The sequence below is a fragment of the Equus caballus genome, chromosome 7 (assembly GCF_041296265.1).
Source record: "Equus caballus isolate H_3958 breed thoroughbred chromosome 7, TB-T2T, whole genome shotgun sequence".
Classification (NCBI taxonomy): domain Eukaryota; kingdom Metazoa; phylum Chordata; class Mammalia; order Perissodactyla; family Equidae; genus Equus; species Equus caballus.
The window spans coordinates 32966758-32988661 of record NC_091690.1 but is presented as its reverse complement, the minus strand read 5'-3'; the positions used below and the strand labels follow the sequence as shown (position 1 = coordinate 32988661).

Below are 21904 nucleotides of genomic sequence, written 5' to 3'. Positions count from 1 at the left end.
TGGCTTTGTAGAGGAAGTGAGCCAAACTATCAAAGGACAATCATTCCAATTGTAGACAAAGTCATCCATAGATTAGGGAAAAAAGAAATGCCTTCCACCTTATTTAATGAGAGCAAGATAATTTTGGAAACAAAGGCAGATAAGTAAAAATTGAGAAAGGAACCTCACCCATGATTTTAGGTGTAAAATCCCTTAAAATACTAGTAAAATACTGCAGTGAATAAAAAGATTCTAACTAGTTTTATTTTTGGACCACAAAGGGCTTAATAATAGAAAATCTAAAAATGTTATTCAAGATAATTATTTGAAAAATAATTTTATTAAGATTATGTACTTGTTCATATAAAAAGCATTTAACTGTCTAGGAATATAGGGGACTATCCCTAATATGTTAAAGGATATCTACCAAAAACCTACAGGAATTATCCTTTTCAAGAGGTAAGAGACATGCCCTTGAAAATCAGGAACAAGATGATTATATCCACTATCACCACAACTAATCAGAATTGTCTTAGAGGTCCAAGCCAATACAGTAAAAGAATAAAAAGAAATAACAGAACAAAGATTAGAGAAGAAAAAACAAAACTGTCATTATTTGGAATTTCTATGATAAGTTATGCAGAAAATGCAAAAGAATCTACAAAACTAGTATACATAATAATAGAGTTTAGCAAGGTGGATGTGTCAACATTCAAATATATCAATTGTATTTCTGTTCTCCACTAATAAAAAGAAAAAGATTGTTTGATTTATAGTAGAAAAAAGAGAACCTAGAATTAAATCTAATCAAATATGTAAATTTGATTTATATCTTGCATGACATTAATTCCATGTGTATTAAAATGTAATAAAAAAGAATAGCTGAAACATCTAGAAGAAAATAAAGGAAAACATATTTATGACTGTGAGGGTAGGGAAAGACACAAAGAACACTAACCATAAAATAAGTCTGATAAATTTGACTGCATTAAATTAATAACATTCTTTGGGGGGAAGATTATCCCTGAGCTAACATCTGCCACCAATCCTCCTGTTTTTGCTAAGGAAGACTGGCACTGAGCTAACATCCATACCCATCTTCCTCTACTTTACACGTGGAATGCCTGCCACAGCATGACTTGACAGGCAGTGCATGGGTCTGCACCCAGGATCTGAATCTGCGAACCCCAGGCCACCGAAGAAGAGCATGCTAAATTAACTGCTGCACCACTGGGCCAGCCCTTAATAACTTTTTTTTTTTGGTTAAAAGATACTTCATAGAAAGTGTAAGGAAACATCCCCTGGGAGAAGATATTTGGAACATACAAAACTGACAATATCCCTAACATAAAAATTAATCTTACAATTCAAAGAACAACATATCCAGTAGAAAAAAAGGCAAAAGATATAACAGAAATTTTGTTCAAGGGGAACCATAAATAACCTTTAAGCTTATGTAAATATGCTTGATCTCATTTTTAACCAGGAAATACAAATGAAAATCATAGTGATATACAGCTTCATAGCCACTAGATTGCAAAAATTTAAAATATCTGAGAATAATCAAGTGTTTATATAAGTGTAGCTTAAAAGAAGTATCTATAAATTCTTGTGAGTATAAATTAGTATGATAGCATTGGAATTAATTTGTTATAATCCTGTAATTCCACTCGTAATTATGTTACATAGAACCTTTTCCATATGTGCACAAGTAAATATACCATAATATTTATGACTACATCATTCATAACAGCAATAATCTGTAAATATTACAGATATCCACCAATAGAAGGTAGTCCTGTACATTTTGGCATATTTACACAAAGGAATATTATACAGTGGTGAAAATGAATTAGCTACAGCTACATACAACAAGATGGAGGAATCTTCAAAACTATTTATTGAAAATGATGTTGGGAAAACTGGACAACCACGTGCAAAAAAATAAATGTAGACCATTATCTTACACCATACACAAAAATTAACTCAATGGATTAAAGACTTGAATGTAAGACCTAAAACCATAAAACTTCTAGTAGAAACACATGCAGTACACTCTTCAACATCTGTCTTAGCAGCATTTTTTTCAAATACTATGACTCACCTGGCAAGGAAAACAAAAGAAAAGATAAATAAATGGGACTACATCAAACTAAAAAGCTTCTGTACAGCAAGGCAAACCATCAAAAAAGTGAAAAAACAACCTAATAATTGGGAAAAGATATGTGCAAACCATATATCTGATATGGGGCTAATATCCAAAACACATAAAGAACTCATACATCTCAACAACAAAAAGAACAAATGACCCAATTAAAAAAATAGGAAAAGATCTGAACAGACACTTTTCCAAAGAAGATATACAGATGGCCAACAGGCTCATGAAAACATGTTTAAAATCACTAATTATTAGGGAAATGAGAACAAAAGTGCAATCAGATATCACTTCACACCTGTCAAAATGTCTATAATTAATAAGACAAGAAATGACATGTGTTGGAGAGAATGTGGAGAAAAGAGAAACCTCATACACTGCTGATGGGAATGTAAACTGGTGCAGCCACTATGGAAAACACTACCGAGATTCCTCAAAAAATTGAGAATAGAACTATTTATGATCCAGCTATTCCACTTATGAGTATTTATGCAAATACAAAAGCATAAATGCATAAATATATATGCAACTCTATGTTCATTGTAGCATTATTTACAATAGCCAAGACTTGGAAACAACCTAATTGCCCATCAAGGGATGAACGGATAAAGATGTAGTATATATACACAATGGAACACTATTCAGCTATAAAAAAGGATGAAATCTTGCCTCTTGTGGCAACATGGATGGACTTTGAGGGTATTATGCTAAGTGAAATATATCAGGAGGGGAAAGTCAAATACTGTATGACTTCACTCATAAGTAGAAGATAAAAACTGGAACAATAAGCAAACAAACACATAGATACAGGTGATATTGGTGGTTACCAAAGGGAAAGGCAGAATGGAGGAAGACAAAAAGGGTGATAGGGCACATGTGTACAATGATGGATGATAATTAATCTTTGCGTGATGAACAAACATGGTATAGTCTACACAGAAATCAAAATGTAATAATGTAGACTAAAAATTTATATACTGTTATAAACCAATGCTACCTCAACAAAATGAAAAGAAAAAGTGAAGTGAAGAATTGTTGTAAAATAATAATGATGATGATTGTGCTAAAATATGCTTAAAATATCCCATACTGTATGTCAGGCATCACATTAACTCATACCTCTCAGGACTTTTATATGTGGTAGATAGCATATACCATATTCCTTTTACAAGTGAGAAAAGAGAGCTTAACTAACATGCATTGTTACACAACTACAAAGGTGTTCACTCGGACTTGAACGCAGGCTATCTGTCTCCAGAGTCCCAGCTCTTTACTACTTTCCTATAATGGCAATTTTTTTTTCTGCTTTATCTCCCCAAACCACCCCCCCCCCGCGTACATAGTTGTATATCTTAGCTGCAGGTCCTTCTAGTTGTGAGATGTAATAATGGCAATTTTGTAAAGCAGAAAAACAGAAATAGTAAGCAATATATTTCCATGAATTAAACACATAAAAAGTAAAACTAGTAAAAATATAGAGACTTTTAAAACACAAAATTCTGAGCAGTGATGACATCTAGGCTGAGCCGAAGGATAAGAGAGAGAAAAAGAGCACAGACATTCACTCATATTTCACAACATTTCAGTCTTTATATGGATTGTAGTTTCAAAGTTTTGATTTCATTATTATACTTTATAATTTACATTTGTCTTATGTATAAGGATTTAAAATGTCTGATATTAAAAATAATAAAAAGCAGGCTTAAAATTAGGAGAATATTGCAAAATACAAGCCCAAAATAAATATTCTTAAAAATGGTTAAGAAAAAAATCAACATTCTCAGCATACAAATGGGCCAATCACAAGAATAGGAAATTTTTTAAGACAAGAATACAAATGACTGACAAATACATGAAAAAAATCAATTTAGTAGTAACAAAATATGTATACTGAAACAATGCTGAGATATCATTTCCTTCTATCAAAGTGACAAAGAACTGAAAAATAATTACATCCAGTTTTGGCTGGGATTATAGACAAAAGGCATTCTCATACACTTGTGGTAGGAATAAAATGTATAAATTATTTGGATGACAATTATATTAAAAAGAGCTAAGCGTGTTCATTCCTTTGATCCAATAACTGAACATTAAGAATTTATTCCAAGGAGATAACCAGAGATGTGCACAAAGGTTTACTTGCTAGATATGGGGGAACTGGATAGCATGTCATCCTGAAACTACTTTAAGTATGCAAACCAGACTGGTATTCTGGCACTTCATTTGTAAAGGATTTCCAATGACCAGAATAACAAAACATAATTATGTATTCATGAAATTCACCGTTTAATTCAACCAATGACTTTTATTTTTGAATAGACATTTTATATGTACTTACATAGGAATTACACTTTAACCAGACTTCTTTTGTTACTCTGAAATTTTCTTCCACTTTTCAGGAGTCTGAGAATAAAGTAACCATTCCACTTCACTGGAAATATATTATAAAAGGGGAAAAATACAGTGAGGCATTTTTTATTTAATAGTTTTCTTACAGCTAAAAACTATCTCTACCTCTCTTTCTTCCCAGTTCCTCCTGAGCATTTTAGGGTGCAGTGGCAAAACAAGGAAAATATAATTAATATTCAGTCAAGTACGTTGACTCTGTTTCTCCCTTTATTTATTAAGTATTATTGTAATTAAGTCTAAAATGTATGAAAAGGTATGATGTTATTAGGTTGAGCTACATTCTAGAACTTTAAAAGAATCTAAAATGAATATATTTTAATACATAATGTAGAGTCGGTATTAACTGTGAAAAATGAGAAACATTATAAATGCTCATCAATAGGCAATTCATTAAACAACATGGTGGAAGCATTCAATCAGAAACTGTAGACTTTTTATATTTATGTTGTAGAAAATATTAACATGAAAAATGTGTATGAACTATATACTCTGGTGGAAATACAAGTTGTAAACATTATGTAAAATATGATCTCAATTTTTACAATGTATATTATATATGTGTGTGACTATATATAAATACACATAAATATAATGTACACAGATAGACACGTTCATGCACATATGTATAAATGCTGTATTTTGAAAATCTGCATCTTAACACGCTAAGGATACTGAAGATAATTTTTATACTTTATATTATTTTTGTATTTTCCACAGCAGTCACATATTAGTTTTAGAAACAAACAAAAAAAATCCTTTAAGAAGATAATGTAATCTATAAAACTTCTAGAAGATAACATAGGAGAAAAATCTAGATGATCTTAAGTTTGACAATGCCTTTTTAGACAAAATGCAAAAGGCTCAATGAAAGAAAGAAAGAATTGATATATTGGACCTCATTAAAATTAAAAACTTCTCTGCAAAAGGGAATCTAAAGAGAATAAGATAAGCCACAGACTGGGAGAGGATATTTGTAAAAGACATATCTGATAAAGGACTTTCATCCAAAATATACAAAGAACTCCAAAATTTAATAAGGAAATAAAGAACTTGCCTTAAAAAAATAGGCAAAAGATCTCAACAGACACTTCATCAGAGAAGATATACAGACAGCAACTATACATATGAATAGCTACTCAATATCGTAGGTCATTAGGGAATGGCAAATTAAAACAATGAAACACTACCACACATCTACTGGAATGGCTAAAATACAAAATACCAACACCAAATGCTGACAAGGATGTGGAAAAGCAAGAAGTTACTTTCATTACTGGTAGAAATACAAAATGGCACAGCCACTTTGGAGGAATATTTAGTGGTTTCTAACAAAACTGAACATACTCATACTATATGATCCAGGAATCATGCTCCCTGGTTTTACCCAGAGGAACTGAAAACTTAGATATACACAGAAACCTGCATGTTTACAGCAGCTTTATTCAGAATTGTCAAAACTTGGAAGAAAGCAAGATGCCCTTCAACAGGTGAATAGACAACTAAACCATGGTATATGTATACAACGCAATGTTATTCAGCACTAAAAAGAAATCACAAATTATGTCATAAGAAGACATGGAGGGATCTTAAACATATTTTACCAAGTCAAAGTAGCCCACCTAAAAAGTGTCCATATTGTATGATTCCAAATATATGGCATTCTGGGAAGGGCAAAACTAGAGAGAGTAAAAATATCAGTCGTTGTCAGGGTTTGGGGGAGGAGGGAGAGATAAACAGGAGGAACACAGGACATTTTTAGAGCACTGAAACTACTTTGTTTGATACTATAATGGTGGATATATGCTGTTATACATTTGTCAAATCCCATAGAATTACAATACATAGTTACTCTAACATAATTATGGACTTTGGGTTATAAAGATTTGTCAATCTTGGTTCATCTATTTTAACAAATGCATCACTCTCCTGTTGTATGTTGATAGTAGAGGAGGCTGTTCATCTGTGTGGGGAAGGGGGATTTGGATTCATAGCTGAGCTATACTTTCCACTCAATTTTGCTGTGAACCTCAAACTTCTCTTGAAAAAGGAAGGGGGAGACGGTGGGCACAAGGGGTGCAGGGGCACATTTATATGGTGTTTGACAAATATTAATGTACAACTGAAATTTCACAATGTTATAAACTATTTAGACCACAATAAAAAAAATTTAAAGTTAAACATAAAAGACTAAAGTCTATTAACAAAACCAACAACAAAAGAAGATTGTGCTAAGAGGAGAGGGAAAGACACAGGACAGATGTTAAAGGACAAATAAGGAGTAGAACTATATGGAAATTTTTTTGAATTACTATAGTTCAGCATGGTGAGAAACTGAGAGAAAGTAGCCTGTAGAGAAGAGAGAGGCTGAGCCTAGAGAATGAGAGGGGAAAGCAGATAGTAGCACATCCTATAGGCAGTGAATATCAGCCAGGAGACTGTACTACCCTTGGACAGGAGGGGCAAGTCTTACTATTTTCATTACTTCCAGATTCTCTTTCTCCATCAGGTGAGAGAAAGAGATTGTCATCTGCTAGACGTGATAATGAAGGTGGAATCTCAGGAGAGAAAGGAAGTTTTAAAATAATCCCTAGTAGGTACTGAGACTGACAGAGGGTTAGAAGGAAGACTTAGCTGAGGTCAGAGCCATCATGGGCACAGAATTGTAATGCTCACCAGCTTGGGGGAGCGACTAGACAACTTAGAGGTGCAGTCTCATTTAGTTTTGTTGCATGAAAATAGCAGAAGGACAAGGAGCAATGGAATTGACGGTGCCACGACAGAGATGCTTCCAGAGGAATTAGGAGAGGAAACAAAAGCAGAAGCAAGAAGCATGCAGGCAGGACTATATCTTTGCTCAAAGTGGGTCCCATTCACATGCTAATAATACAACTCAATGAAAATTCATGCTGGACATTTTTCATGACTATAATTATACAAATTTTTGTGACATTACTTAACAGAAGATGTGTCCTAATTATGAGATCTATTTAATAAATAGTATTTATATTAAATCTATTTTGTGCAGTTTAAGAAATTTATTTAACTAGGAGTTTTCATTGCCTGAGATTCTCTCTCTTTCCTTCTTCTCTCATGCACATACACATACAGCACATAGCATTTTTCTAAAAATGCAATCCTGGAAATTGTCTCCAAGGAGATTCTCTATTTTGTGAGATGAATTATTACTAAATTTTTGTTCTTAATACAAATAAAAATCAAAGAGTACATAAGCAATATGCCACAAAAACACACACAGCTATTATACATTTCCACAACCATTTCATGCATGAGTAGACATATATGTACATAAACTAGCCTGACAGCACTTAATGTACAACTTCATTGTGTTATGATTGGTATTTTGGTGTCACAGCGCATTGGTACTTCATTTAAGAGCAACAAGAGCTCTTGATGCTTATTCACTCTAAAATATAACATTTTAATGTCATTTTTAAGGGAGAAATGTTTGATGTCAATGAGAATAGAGAAGTGGAAGGCAGGGTAAAGGAACCAAGGAGGGGTGGGAAAAAGGTATTTTATATAATGGGAGGAGTTCTGAATGATCAAAACTCAAGGTCCAGTTGCACCCCTTATTAGCTATGTAGATGTAGAAAGGCATTTTATTTTACTTATTCAAGATATATCATAATTTATGATGGCAGCTATATTTCTCAATTAGAAAATAGATTGGCATTCAGTTTATTCATTAGTCTCTCATGATCCAAGTAACTATGAGTCTTCTATATTTTTGGTTTACTAAAAAATGTAGTATATTGGGCCTAAGAATTGAGAGACCTTGAAGTTTTGTTCATCATGAGAGTACTCTAGGGTGAAGCCCCTGAAGATAGGAATAATTATCCTACCTCCCTAGTATTTGCCCCATCTTAGCTGATGCTCCTTTTTTGAGAGGAAAAGGGATGGAGATGGAGGAAGAATTCAGTAAAGAAAATAATAATTTCTAGACATATTTCTCATTAGGAAATAGGAAATAAAAGTTGTTCTCACACATTTAATTTGAACACTATAATTTGCATTTTTTAAATCTGACTTTAATTCCTTTGAGATGAAATCCCCTAGAAGTTGAAATGGAAAATGAATTATCTCTGCATCTTACATCACTTAAAGATGAGCTCTCAAAAATTCCCTGTGGAAACAAATACTTTTAATAAATCCATGAGGACTTCATCTCCTTTAGGACACAAAGAGGACTTATCTTGTGGGATTCATTTCAGGTTTTTACTGAGGAACTATGGGTCTTCTTTTGTATGCAGGGGGATTAGGAATAAGCACAGAGACTCATCAGATTAACTACAGTTTTGGAGAGAATTCTAAATGAAAGTTACAAATTAAGGATTGAATATTAGAGAGCACACTACTTTTTCTTGTTTTCTTTTTCATTATGTTTATAAACTTATTACCTGATGCTTGTTCCATAGTTAAAATTGATTGTATTTTTCCTCTTAGTAAGTCTAAACTGTGCCAAAGTATAACCAGCCTGCATATTAGTTATTCCTGAAATTTAATGATTATGCATCTCTACCCTATATTAAATAAAAAGAGAATCCCTGGGGCCTGCCTGGTGGTGTAGCAGTTAAGTTCCCGTGTTCCACTTCGGCGGCCTGGGGTTCACTGGTTCAGATCCTGAGCGGGGACCTACACATTACATATCAAGTCATGCTGTGGCAGGCGTCCCACATATAAAGCAGAGGAAGATGGACACGAATGTTAGCTCAAGGCCAATCTTCCTCAGCAAAAAGAGGAGGATTGGTAGCAGATGTTAAATCAGGACTAATCTTCCTCAAAAAAAAAAAAAAAAAGAACTCTTTGGCCAAATAGATAAAAGTTAATTAAAATTATCATTACATTTATAAAAGAAGATTCAGAGCAAAATATACCAATAGGTAGTATAAATAATTTCATTTATTGAGTCAAAAATAATTATTCAGCACTTCTCACTACATATCATTATATAACACTAGTTTGGTGTTCTACGTTCTGTAACACAAAGGTAAATAAGGAATATATAGGGTCCTGGCCTCCCCGGAGCTTACCAACTAGTCCATGTTTCTCAATCTTTTCAAAAGAATGGCACCTAAAATGTTTTTAATTCTACTGTATGTAAACAGAAGACATGAAGATTTTGTAGAATTCAAACTTTTGTAATCTTTATTTGCATACAACAGGTCTATTGAATATGTATTTTGAAACTGCACATGTATTATAGGTAACCCTTGTCAATCCTGCTATCTAGTTAGGAACAACATCTAGTGAGTAAGTGCTTTAGTTGTCTTGTTTAATTCATAACAATTATTATTATCAGTTTGTTTCTCCTGTTAAGGGTCTCTTTCCATCTCTTAAATGTAGTGTTAAGTATATAGCATGTAAAATAGATCTGACAATCATTAGAGTGACAGGTTGTACACAAGGAAGAGAAATTGGGCTTCTGATATTCACAGGTGAAGGAAGATGAAGTGATAGACTCTGCATTGTTGGCTATAGTGGTAGTCCTATCCAATGTGGGTGTTATCCAACCTCCACTTGCCATTTGCCCTTTATCTACTCTTTGGAATAATCTCGTTCACCCCATATAACTTCAACAATCTCACTACTATTAAGGTAACTTTTTCCTTTAATTTGCTGGCTTTGTCCTCTCCAACTCACTGTGACCACCATGCTATCACTATACCTAACACCATCATAATCATTTAATAAGCTTCTATGGTGTGACAAATACTTTGTAAGGTTCTTTCAACAAAATGCAATTCCTTTATTTAAGGAACTTACAGTCCGGAAGAAGAGACAGGAAAGTAACCACAGGCAAATTCAATATCCAGTGGTAAATTCTACAATAGAGTAAAAACACATGGAAGTACAGGGGGAAGAGTTTGGCTCAGCCCTACAAGAGCAAATTTCTTCTTAAAGAAAATGATATGTAAGTTGGGATCTGAGTCAAGTAAGAATTTGTCTACTTATGAAGGAACAGTCTTAGTATTGGTGGTGATGGTGGGATAGGCTAGAATTGCATTTTTTGTGCCTGTTGGTACACACCAGGATGAGAGTTGAATTATGTCCTGATTCTTCACATTAACAATAGTGAATTCATCAACATTCTCCCCATCTGGTCTTTGTTAATATCTTCTCGTTTTTATTAATTACAATGCCATTCCCTCAGTTTCCAAGATCCCAAAACATTGTCATTTTAAACTTCTTCCTCATGCTCTGTATCTCATATCATTTTCTATCATGTAAAGTCTTCTTGTCTCTCGGGTCACATTTACTTTATTATTGCATGGACCTTCTGCTGAAGTCCTGTCTGAAGACTCCTCCTCCCATTCAATACAAATCACACCTGGGATCTTTTTTTTTTTTTTATGAAAGTAGTTTAATCATGTCATTCTGCTCTTCAATATCCTTTAATGACTCTTCATAACATTAAAGATCAATTCCAAAAAGAACAACCAATTTGAAAGAATTTATTCTGACTTAGTGTTCTGAATTGATTTTCAGCTTATTCTACATGTATTCTTGGCCTTAATTAAAAATAAGTGGTCATTCTTTCCCCAGTATGCCTGTATTTTTCTGCCTCCGTACCTTCCTCATACCCCTTTAACTCTAATAATGCTTTTCTTCTGACAATTCAACTTGTCAAGTCACCAATTTCAAGATTTCTTTCTCAAAAATTTCCAATTTATAATGAAGTTCTCTTCTAAGGCAAAGATATATATATTTGCATTCTCAGTGCATGGCATTGCAAGACCTTTGCAGGGGCTTGTGGATTGTAGGCCTGCATTACATGTTTCATAAATAAATGGCTTTAAAAGTAAATACATGACAAACAGTATGGACATTCCTCAAAAAATTAAAAATAATTTTTAATAACCTTATGATCTAGCAATCCCACTTCTCAGTATATTTGCAAAAGAGCTGAAATCTCAAAGAGAATCTCATATTCACTGCAGCACTATTCACAGTAGCCAAGATATGGAAGCAACCCAAATGCCCATTGAGAGATGAAAGAATAAAGAAAATGTGGTATATACATACAATGGAATATTATTCAGCCTTATAAGGGAAGGAAGCCCTACCATTTTTAAAAAATATGACCATGAAGCTAAGTTCAATGAATTAGTCACAGAAGGGCAAATTCTTCATGATTCCACTTATTTGAGGCATCTAAAATAGAGATTCTAATCCTTTCCTACCCCTGTTAATCTTCCTGACTTATTGAACTCTTAACCATGCTTAAGTTCTCCCCCAATTGCTTACCCCACATGTGAACATTACCCCATCCCCTGAGCCTCAGATAATATATGAGCTTCAGTCTATTCCTCAATTTATTTTAGCCTTCTACATTGTTAACCTCTCCATCTTTGTGCCTCATTCCATCAATCACCATCTACATTATACTTACTCCATCCTTGAACTTCACATCTTTCCTCACTTTACCCATGTACCTCACACAATGTTGAATCTCACTCATCCTGAGAATCTGATCCACACCATCTCTGATGTGCATTCATCTCTCTGAGTTAAGCCTAGGGATTGGATGAGGTTCAGGTACATGGGACACAACACGTGGTTAAAAAATAAGACTGAAAGTTCAATACTTTAGCATCAGGAGACCAAATATCAACTCAATTAAAAATCATCTGCCAAATTATCATGTACTTCAAGTCTTCATCACTCTTGTATCTTAAAACTATCATTAACTCTATATAGGCTCCAGCCATTCCAGTCTTTTCTATTCAGGCACTCTGGACCAACCCTCTGACGCTGTAGCCCTTCTGTAAATCAGAAGATGTTACTGCATACCTCAGGGTCTGAAACGTCACCCCAAGGGTCCAGAGAATATCAGTCTGTGTGCCATTTCATGATTGAGAAATTGTTCAGAAAAGCTCAATTTTCCTTTAACTGGATCTTCTTTCATCACCATTGATTGACTCCTACAGAAAAATGATAGATGGAAATTACTTCCTGATGACAGAGTTTATCCTCAAGGGTTTAACGTATAGGCCAGAACTCTAAGTGTCTTTCTTTTTCCTATTCCTAGGGATCTATCTGGGTGCTGTGGTGGCCAATCTGAGCTTGGTTTCATTAATTTCACTAAATTCATGCCTTCACACATCCACATATTAGTACCTCTTCAGTCTACCATCCATAGATACCTATAACTTCTCTGTCTTTGACCCCCAAATGCTAATTAACTTTGTAATGGAGAAAAACATAGTCTCCTATACAGGGTACCTTACTCAACTCTCTTTCTTCTGCTTCTTTGTCATTGCCAAACGCTACATATTGACAGCAAAGGCATGCAATCACTGTGTTGTCATTTGCAAGTCACTGCTATATAATGGCATATTGTCTCCATGAATCTGTTCTTTGTGTTTGGACATATGTGATGGGATGTTGGGGTTCCCAGCCCACCCTCTCTGTGTGGTAAGACTAACCTTCTGTGATGCCAATATTGTCAACCGTTATCTGTGTGAAAAACTCCTGTGCTCCAGCTTTCCTGTAACAGCACCTACACCAATGACATTGTGGTCTTTCTTCTAATAGGCATGAAGATTTTAGTGTGCACCAGCCCTTCTTTCATCTCCTATGCTTATACCATCTCCAGCATCCTCCACATCAACTCGACAGAGGGCAGGGATAAAGCCTTCATTCAGCATCTGCAGTGCCCCTATAATGACTGTTTCACTTGTCTTTGGGGCAGCAGCATTCATGTTCCTCCAATCTTTTAATGCAGAGTCTGTGAACCAAGGGATATTTCATACAAATTCTCACCCATGCTGAACCTTTTAATCTACAGCTTGAGGAATAAGGATATCACACTTTTTCTGAAGAAAACTTTGAGAAGAAAAGTATTTTCTTGAGCAGCAACAGAATTCATATGAGGAATTTTAGCACAGGGTTATTCTGATTTTCTTGGGGTTCTTCATGGCTGGTACTCATCTTAATCAAGTGGAACTCATTTTCTACCTTAACGAGGGCCTTTGCTTGCTTTCTTTCTTTCTTTCTTTCTTTCTTTCTTTCTTTCTTTCTTTCTTTCTTTTTTTCTTTCTTTTTCTTTCTTCTTTCTTCTTTCTTTCTTTTAAAGCTTTGTTACTTTTTCCTCTACGGTGTGGAATGACATCTATCTCTGGGACAAATATTGTAGTTTCTATAATTGATTAATTGAATAATATTACAAAATATCTACCTACACAACAAAGCAATATGTCTATAGCCTGAGGGCTCTGCTATTGTAAGCATGTCTTTAGTGTTGGTAGTAGAATTCATATGATACAGATACAATTCCAAATTTGCTCATAATATCACCTCACACCTGTTAGAATAGTCAACCTCAAGAAGAGATAAGAGATGTTGATGAGGATGTGGAGAATAGAGAACCCTTGTGCACCATTGATAGGATTGTAAACTCGTACAGCCACTATGGAAAACAGTATGCAGAATCCGCAAAAAATTAAAAATAGAACTACCATATGATATAGCAATTCTGCTTGTAGGAATATATCCAAAGGAAAGAAAAATACTAACTCAAAAAGATATGTGCCCTCTGATGTTCATAGCATCAGTATTTACAATACCCAAGACAGGGAAACAATCTAAGTGTCCATCGATAGAAGAGTTGATAAAGAAGTTGTGGTATACATATATATATATATATATTACATTGCAAATTCATATATACAAAAATCCATTGCGTATTGGAATTGCAATATTCCATTGAATATTCCATTATTCAGCAATAAAAAAGAGAAAATTCTGCCATTTGTGAAACTACGGATGGAACTTGAAGGCATTATGTTAAGTGAAATATGTCAGATAGAGAAAGACAAATATTGTATGATCTCACTTACATGTGGAATCTAAAAGCAAATGAAAAGAAAACACATTCATAGAAAAAGAGGTCAGATTTGTGGTTACCAGAGGTGAGGAGGAGGGGGAGAGGAATTGCAGAAACGTTGCCAAAAGGTACAAGCATGAATTCATCAGAAATTATTTTAAAGTTTTAAAGTTGCTACACTTTCATATCTTAACACACAAGTAGAATATATGAAAGCACTTGTTAATTTCTGACAGAAAACAATTCCATTTAGTTTTGGCAATGTATTAGATAACAGACATTTGTCTTAGAGTTTGGTTAGAAATAAAAAGTAGGTTTTCAAATTTTAGCGCATAGTAAGCATATTGCTTTTCTCATTAACAGGAGAAATTGTGCAGAGGAAAAAAATAAGAAATTTTATTGAGGAAAAATGAAAAAGCCAAAAGAAATTAAAAGAGTGTTAGAACAGCAAGAGATGTTTTTGTTAACACTGGTAGCAATTTCCAGGAGATATATCTCAAGAGTACAGGAAGCTGCTTACTTTAAAATATAAGTGGGATATCAGTGAGTAAAAGAACATTATTTTGAAAACCTATCCCAGGAGTCCCAACACTTCTAAATTCATCATCCAGGGTATTGACATTTTATTCCTTTTACTAAATCTAAGCCATATATTTGTTCAAAAGCAAATCAACTAATATACCATGTAGAGATTCATAGTGACATTACGCTGGCAGAATAAGATAATATGGAAAAAATCTAAAATAGCAGCCAATGTGTATGTATATCTGAAATAAATACCATGATGAATACTGTCTTTCATAATTTGCCTGAATCAAAATTCTAGCATTTTCTTCTGGTATACTATCTCCTTCTAACCCCTTAAAACCCTTTTAATCCATAATATTCCCAGTATCTCCTATCTTTTTATATTTGCTTAACATCTTGACTTTCTTGGCAATTCTTTTGTTCCCTCCCTCAGGATAAGGTAATAATCCTAGGGGAACTAAAAAAAAATGCAAAAATGCTTTGGATGGAAATTTTTTTATGAGTCATGCTGTAGGAGATTTCCTCAGGGAAAAATAAACACTTAACAAACACAAAATGAAATAAACCATTATTAGTGGGACATGACATACCCAATAAATAGTAGCATTAGGACCTCAATAATTTCTGTTAGTAGAATGTTAATCTGTAAAACACTATCGTGGAGTATAGAAGAGATCATTATCCTCTGCTCTTGAACTTTCCTTCCATGTGGAGGGACATTAGTGGAATCACCTGCCCATTGTCTGGCCCTTACCTGATTGGGTGATAGTGTGTCCCTTCTTCTCTTTTCCTTATAGAAAGCCTGACTGCCTTCATGAAGCAAGTGCCCTGTTATGATCCTCTGTATCAAACATCAGGCCCTGATAACTGTAGGGAGAGGTGAGCCTGGTGACCAGATCAGTAACTATTAATCAAGTATTACAAAGTACAACAAAGTCCATTTGTTTTAAAATATGTTAGTGTCTTCAACACCAAATTTATGGTTTAAAGATGATATTTTGTCTCCAATATATCTTATTTCTTACCCATTCCGAACTTAGTGGAGAGGACTGTTATGTATTATGTTCTTGAATTTCTACTTGAGAATACAACACTTGTTTAAAATGATTAGAACCATAAAAGAAGAAAAAGAAGCATTAAAAAGAAAGATACTATTAAAAATTAACACATAGATTTGAATTACAACTAAATACTCACATATTTGCCTATACAGCAGTCACCTCTTATCTGCAGTTTCACTTCCCGCGGTTTCAGTTGCCTACAGTCAATTGTGGTCTGAAAATATTAAATGGAAAATCTCAGAAGTAAACAATTCATGTTTTAAATTGCATGCTGTTCTGAGTGGCATGATGAAATCTTGCACTGTCCTGCTCTGTCTTGCCCAAGACATGAATCATCCCTTTGCCTAGAGTATACATGCTGTATACACTACCTGCCCATCAGTCACTTAGTATCCATCTTGGTTATCAGATGGACTGTCCTGGTATAGCAGTGCTTGTGTTCAAGTAACCCTTGTTTTACTTAACAATGGCCCCAAAGTGCAGAAGTAGTGCTGTTGGTAATTCCGATATGCCAAAAAGAAGCCATAAAGTGCTTTCTTTAAGTGGAAAGGTGGAAGTTCCCAACTTAAAAGGGGAAAAGAAATAGTATGCTGAGGTTGCTAAGATTTACGGTAAAAGAAAAAAAAAAATCTATTGTGAAATAGTAAAGAAGAAGAAAGAAATTGGTGTTAGTTTTGCTGTCACACCTCAAACTATAAAAGTTACAGCCACAGTACATGATAAGTGTTTAGTTAACATAGGGTTTGTACTATCTGTGGTTTCAGGCATCCACTGGAGGTTTTAGAATGTCTCTCCCATGAACAAAAGGGGAATATTATATATACATTTATATTTATATAGACATAAAACAATTTTGCATACTTACATTTCTAAAATAGTGCTGGTGTCTAAACTCAAATCAATCTATCAAAATCGAAAAGTCTTAGCTAGTTTTACATTTCAGTCAAACGAACTTCAATGACTAGATATTTAATTGAAAAGTCCCAGCTCCCAATTGAAGAATGCCCTGTGCATCTCGACCCAGAAAATATCTCCTTTCCTTACTAAAGTACAAGATCTCCAGAGGTAACAATTACTGTGATAACTGTTAATTCCTCAGGTTTACTACCTCATAGATACCCAACCAATTTATTTTAATAATTAGTTGCTGAGTTATAGGATAGTGTTTCCATGTGGTTGTAACGAGTCACAAGAGTTTGGTGTTTGATGCCAGTGTCCTAGAGGTTTAATATGATGACTTCTTGATTTTGTCTTTCAGATTATTTCTTTCTTTCCACATAGAGAGCTTTAAGTAAGTACTGAGATTCACGAGAGTTAAAACAGGAGTTCTCTCCTTAACCAGAATATATTATTTTATTCAAATAGATAAGTATTAGTAAAATCTTAGAAACTATGCATTCAAAAAGAAAAAAAACTGGGGTTTTGAATTTAAGTTTTACTGAAACACCATTAAATTTAGCATGATCTATTTTTATAAATAAACTGAATTTCTATATCTAGGTCATTGTTTAATTTCACCCTTTTCCCCAATTCAACTTTGTGTATAGGGCTGTTGGCAATATTTTAATTGACAACTCTAAGACTAGATCTGTGTCCATATTTAGAATTCTTTTCAATTAATTTTATGAAATATATTAGGTTACAAATACTTTATCCAAATGAAGAGAAAAATGAACAAAAAATTAAACAGGAAATAAATATTGGAGAGTCAGGTCACCTTAGTGTGAAATATTTTGAAAGATGTGTTGTGCTCATCCATGAACCCAACAAGATTTATGACAATAAATGTTCTCACATTTTAAAATTTAAAAAATGTGTTAGCTAAGTAGTAGCTCTTCAGCAAATTTTAAATAGAGTATTTTAGAGCCAATCAAATTAAACTTACATTGTAAGAGACAACCTCATAGTAGCCATACCCCAGCTCCATGGCATTTAAGAAGCAGAAGCAATCTAAATTAGAAAGGACAAAGCCTAGGTCAGGAAACATGCTAAACATTTAGATTACAAAGATAAATCAGACAGGGATCCTAATTCATTGAGAAGGTAATGTTTAAAGTGCATATTTGCAAAAATATCCTTTTAGAGAAGACTGATGTCCAATGCAAAACCCTTAATGTGATACTTTGGGCGTGTCTGAAAAAAAGTGAAAAAAACATTCCTACTGTACTGAAGGATGTGAGTGAGAAAGAGAGTCAAAAGTGATCAGGAGAAAGATGCAACACGGGGCATGATGACGTTGGATCTTGTATGCCGTTATGAAACTGGGGCTTTTTCTCTCGGTGAAATGAGTATGAGAGACTAAACTATAATCTGACTTATGTTTTTAAAAGATAAGCCTTGTTGCTTTTCTGGGAATAAACTGTATAAGGCAATGAGTGAAGCAGAGATCTAGATAGTCGAGCTTTGGAGTAATGCTAGTAGGCGACATTGGTTTCTCAAATCAAGGTGGTAGTGTTATAGCTGTGACATATCAGATAATTATGTATATATTATGATAAAATATAGTAACATTTTACTGCATAAAATTTGAAAACTTAATTTGAAAAAGACACCTTAAGCAAATTAATGAACTGTAGTGGATTAGGAAAAAATATAGCTTAATTGAAGGTAGCAGAAGTAGGATTAATACCATTTTATTCTACAATTGTGCAAAAAATGGGAAACAACTCACAGAAAGTGGGGAAAGAACATAAACAGGAAAGCCACAGATAAGAAAATTAAAATGATTTAGATATTATGAAAAGGTGTGCAAGCTCAAGTCAGAGGATTCAATTTAGAAATATTTGGAGAAGGAGAGTAAGTTTTTTGCACTCTCTGAGGGAATATGAATTATTATAACCTTTGAGAAAGCCATTTGACCATATATGTTAAACTGAAAGAAAATTATATGTTATTTTATTTCACTGAAATGAAAGTATTGGCATACAATGATGTAGGTATAATGACATTTATTTTAGCATTGCTTTTAATGACAAAAACTGGAATTATAGAGAATTTCTGTCAAGATGAGATGTTTGTATAAGTTATGTCTATAACATGGAATGTTGAAGATATTTCAAAAAAATATTTTTAAATGAATGTCATGATGCATGCCCAAGGCAAAGTGCAGGCTCAAACAAACCAGAGAAGACCTTAAATTTTTGTCTCAGGCTGATTCTTGACACAGAGATAGCCTAAAACATGCAAAATTACGAGAAAGTAAACTAAAACAAGAAAAGTAATAGCAAACCCTAGTGAGGAGAAGAATCTAATTTCCAGAGTTACCACATCATTAGATTCAAATATCCAGTTTTCAACAACAGATCAAAAGGCATAAAAAGAAATAGGAAAGTATGGCCCATTCAAAGAAAAATCATAAATCAAAAGAAACTGTACCTAACCTACCTGATGGCAGATCTACTAGACAAAGACTTTAAACAACTGTCTTAAAGAGGCTGAAACAACTTAAGAAATGTGTGGACGATGTCAAGAAAATAATAAATAAAATGGAAATATCAATAAAGAGTTAGAAAATATTGAAGGAAAGCAAACAGAACTTCTTGAACTAAATATTGCAATAACTGAAATTTAAAAATATGCTAGAGAAATTCAAAGGCAGATTTGAGCAGGAAGACAAAAGAGTGAGTAAATTTGAAGATAGGACAATGAAATCTGATGAACAGAAAGAAAATACATTTAAGAAAAGTGATCACAACCTAAGGGACACATGGGACACCATCAAGTAGACGGACATACGTATTGTGAGAGTCCTAGAAGGAGGTTAGAGAGAGAAAGACCAGAGAGAATATTTTAAGAAAATGGTCAGCAACTTTCCAAATTTGATGCAAAATATGATTACAACATCCAAGAAGCTCAATGAACTCCAAGTAAGATGAAATGAATGAAACTCACTCTGAGATACGTTATAATCAAAATTTGAAAGGCAAAACAAAGTAAGAATTTTGAAAGCAGGAGACAAAAGTGATGCATCACACCGAAGGGATCCTATAAAAGATCATCAGCAAATTTCTCATCAGAAACTTTGGAGTCCAGAAAGCAAGGGGTCAATATATTCAAAGTGCTAAAAGAAAGAGAGATAGAAAGACAGACTTTTTTTTTTTTTTTTTGAGGAAGATTAGCCCTGAGCTAACTACTGCCAGTCCTCCTCTTTTTGCTGAGGAAGCCTGACCCTGAGCTAACATCCGTGCCCATCTTCCTCTGCTTTATATTTGGGATGCCTACCACAGCATGGCTTTTGCGAAGCAGTGCCATGTCCGCACCTGGGATCCGAACCAGTGAACCCCAGGCCACCGAGAAGTGGAATGTGCGAAATTAACCACTGCGCCAATGGGCCGGCCCCAGGCAGACAGACAGAAAGAAAAGAAACAAAGAAAGAAAGATCTGTGAATCAAGAATTCTATATACAGCAAAATTGTTCTTCAAAAGTGAGAGGGAAGTAAAGACGCCCTCAGATAAGTTTACAGTTTCTGTCTCAACATAAGTTTCCATTTACTTAGGTAAATAACTTGGATGGAGACAACTTTATAAGAAACTTTCAAACTGTTTTCTAAACATGCTGTACCATTTTGAATACCACCAATAAGGTATGAGAATTCCAATTCCTCTGCATCCTCATTAGTTCCAGGTACTGTAATTAAAAAATAAATAAATAAATAGCTCTTCTAATAGGTTTGTAGTGGCATCTCATTGTGGTTTTAAATTGCATTGTCCTGGGGCCGGCCCCGTGGCCGAGTGGTTAAGTTTGCAGGCTCCTCTTCCGTGGCCCAGGTTTCAGATCCTGGGCGGGGACATGGCACTGCTCATCAGGTCACGTTGAGGCGGCGTCCCACATGCCACAACTAGAAGGACCCACAACTAAGATATACAACTATGTATGGGGGAGGGCGGTTTGGGGAGGTAAAGCAGAAAAAAACATGATTGGCAACAGTTGTTAGCTCAGGTCCCAATCTTTTAAAATAAACAAATAAATAAATAAATTGCCCTAATGATTAATGATGTTAATGACATTTTCATGTGTTTATCATCCATATATCTCCTTTGGTGAATTGGCTGCTGACATCACTTGCTTATTTCTTTATTCAGTTGTTTGTTTACTTATTTTTGAGTTTTAAGTGTTTTTATATATTCTGCATAAAAGTGTCTTATTAGATATACGATTTGAATACATATTTCCCAGTGTTTGGCTTGTCATTTAATTCTTTTAGTATTGCCTTTCTCAGAGTAAATTTTTAAAAAAATTTTCGCTTTTATGGACTGTACTTTGGGTAGTCCATGTTAGGAATATTTGCCTAACTGTAGTTCACATAGCTTCTCTCTTTCGGTCTTCTAAAAGTCATAAAGTTTTATGTTTTACATTTATATCTATGATTGATTTTGCAGTAAATTTTGTTAATGGTGAGGTAGTTTGTGAGGTAGTTGGTGCTTGTGGTGAGGTAGGGATTGCAGTTATCTTGGTTATGTATATCTAATTATTCCAGAAGGTTTGTTTCAAAGCCATTAAATTGCTTTGCATTTTTGTCAAAATTAATTGACCTAATATATGAGGGTGTCTGTTTCTGGTCTCTATATTCAGGTTCATTGAGTTATCTAGTTATGTGTCTATCCTTTTCCCAATACCACGCAATGTGATTATTCTAGCATCATAGTATGTGAGTACTCCAACTTTATTCCTTTCAATAACAATCTTGACTATTCATGTTTTTGGCTTTTCATATAAATTTGAGTATCAGCTTTTTACAGAACATCCTGCTTAGAATTTAATGCAATTGTCTGTAACTTCTGTATACATCAGTTTCTATAAGATGGATATCTTATCAATATTGAATCTTCCAATCCATAAACACAGTATATACTATTAGATATATATATTCTATTATTCAATGTTTTTCAGTTTATGGTGTACATATCTTGCACATATTTTATTAG

The 21904-nt window shown here is 34.1% G+C and overlaps 1 pseudogene; it reads left to right on the top strand.

The window, feature by feature from the left end:
- On the top strand, positions 12497-13416 carry OR8B95P (olfactory receptor family 8 subfamily B member 95, pseudogene; annotated as a pseudogene).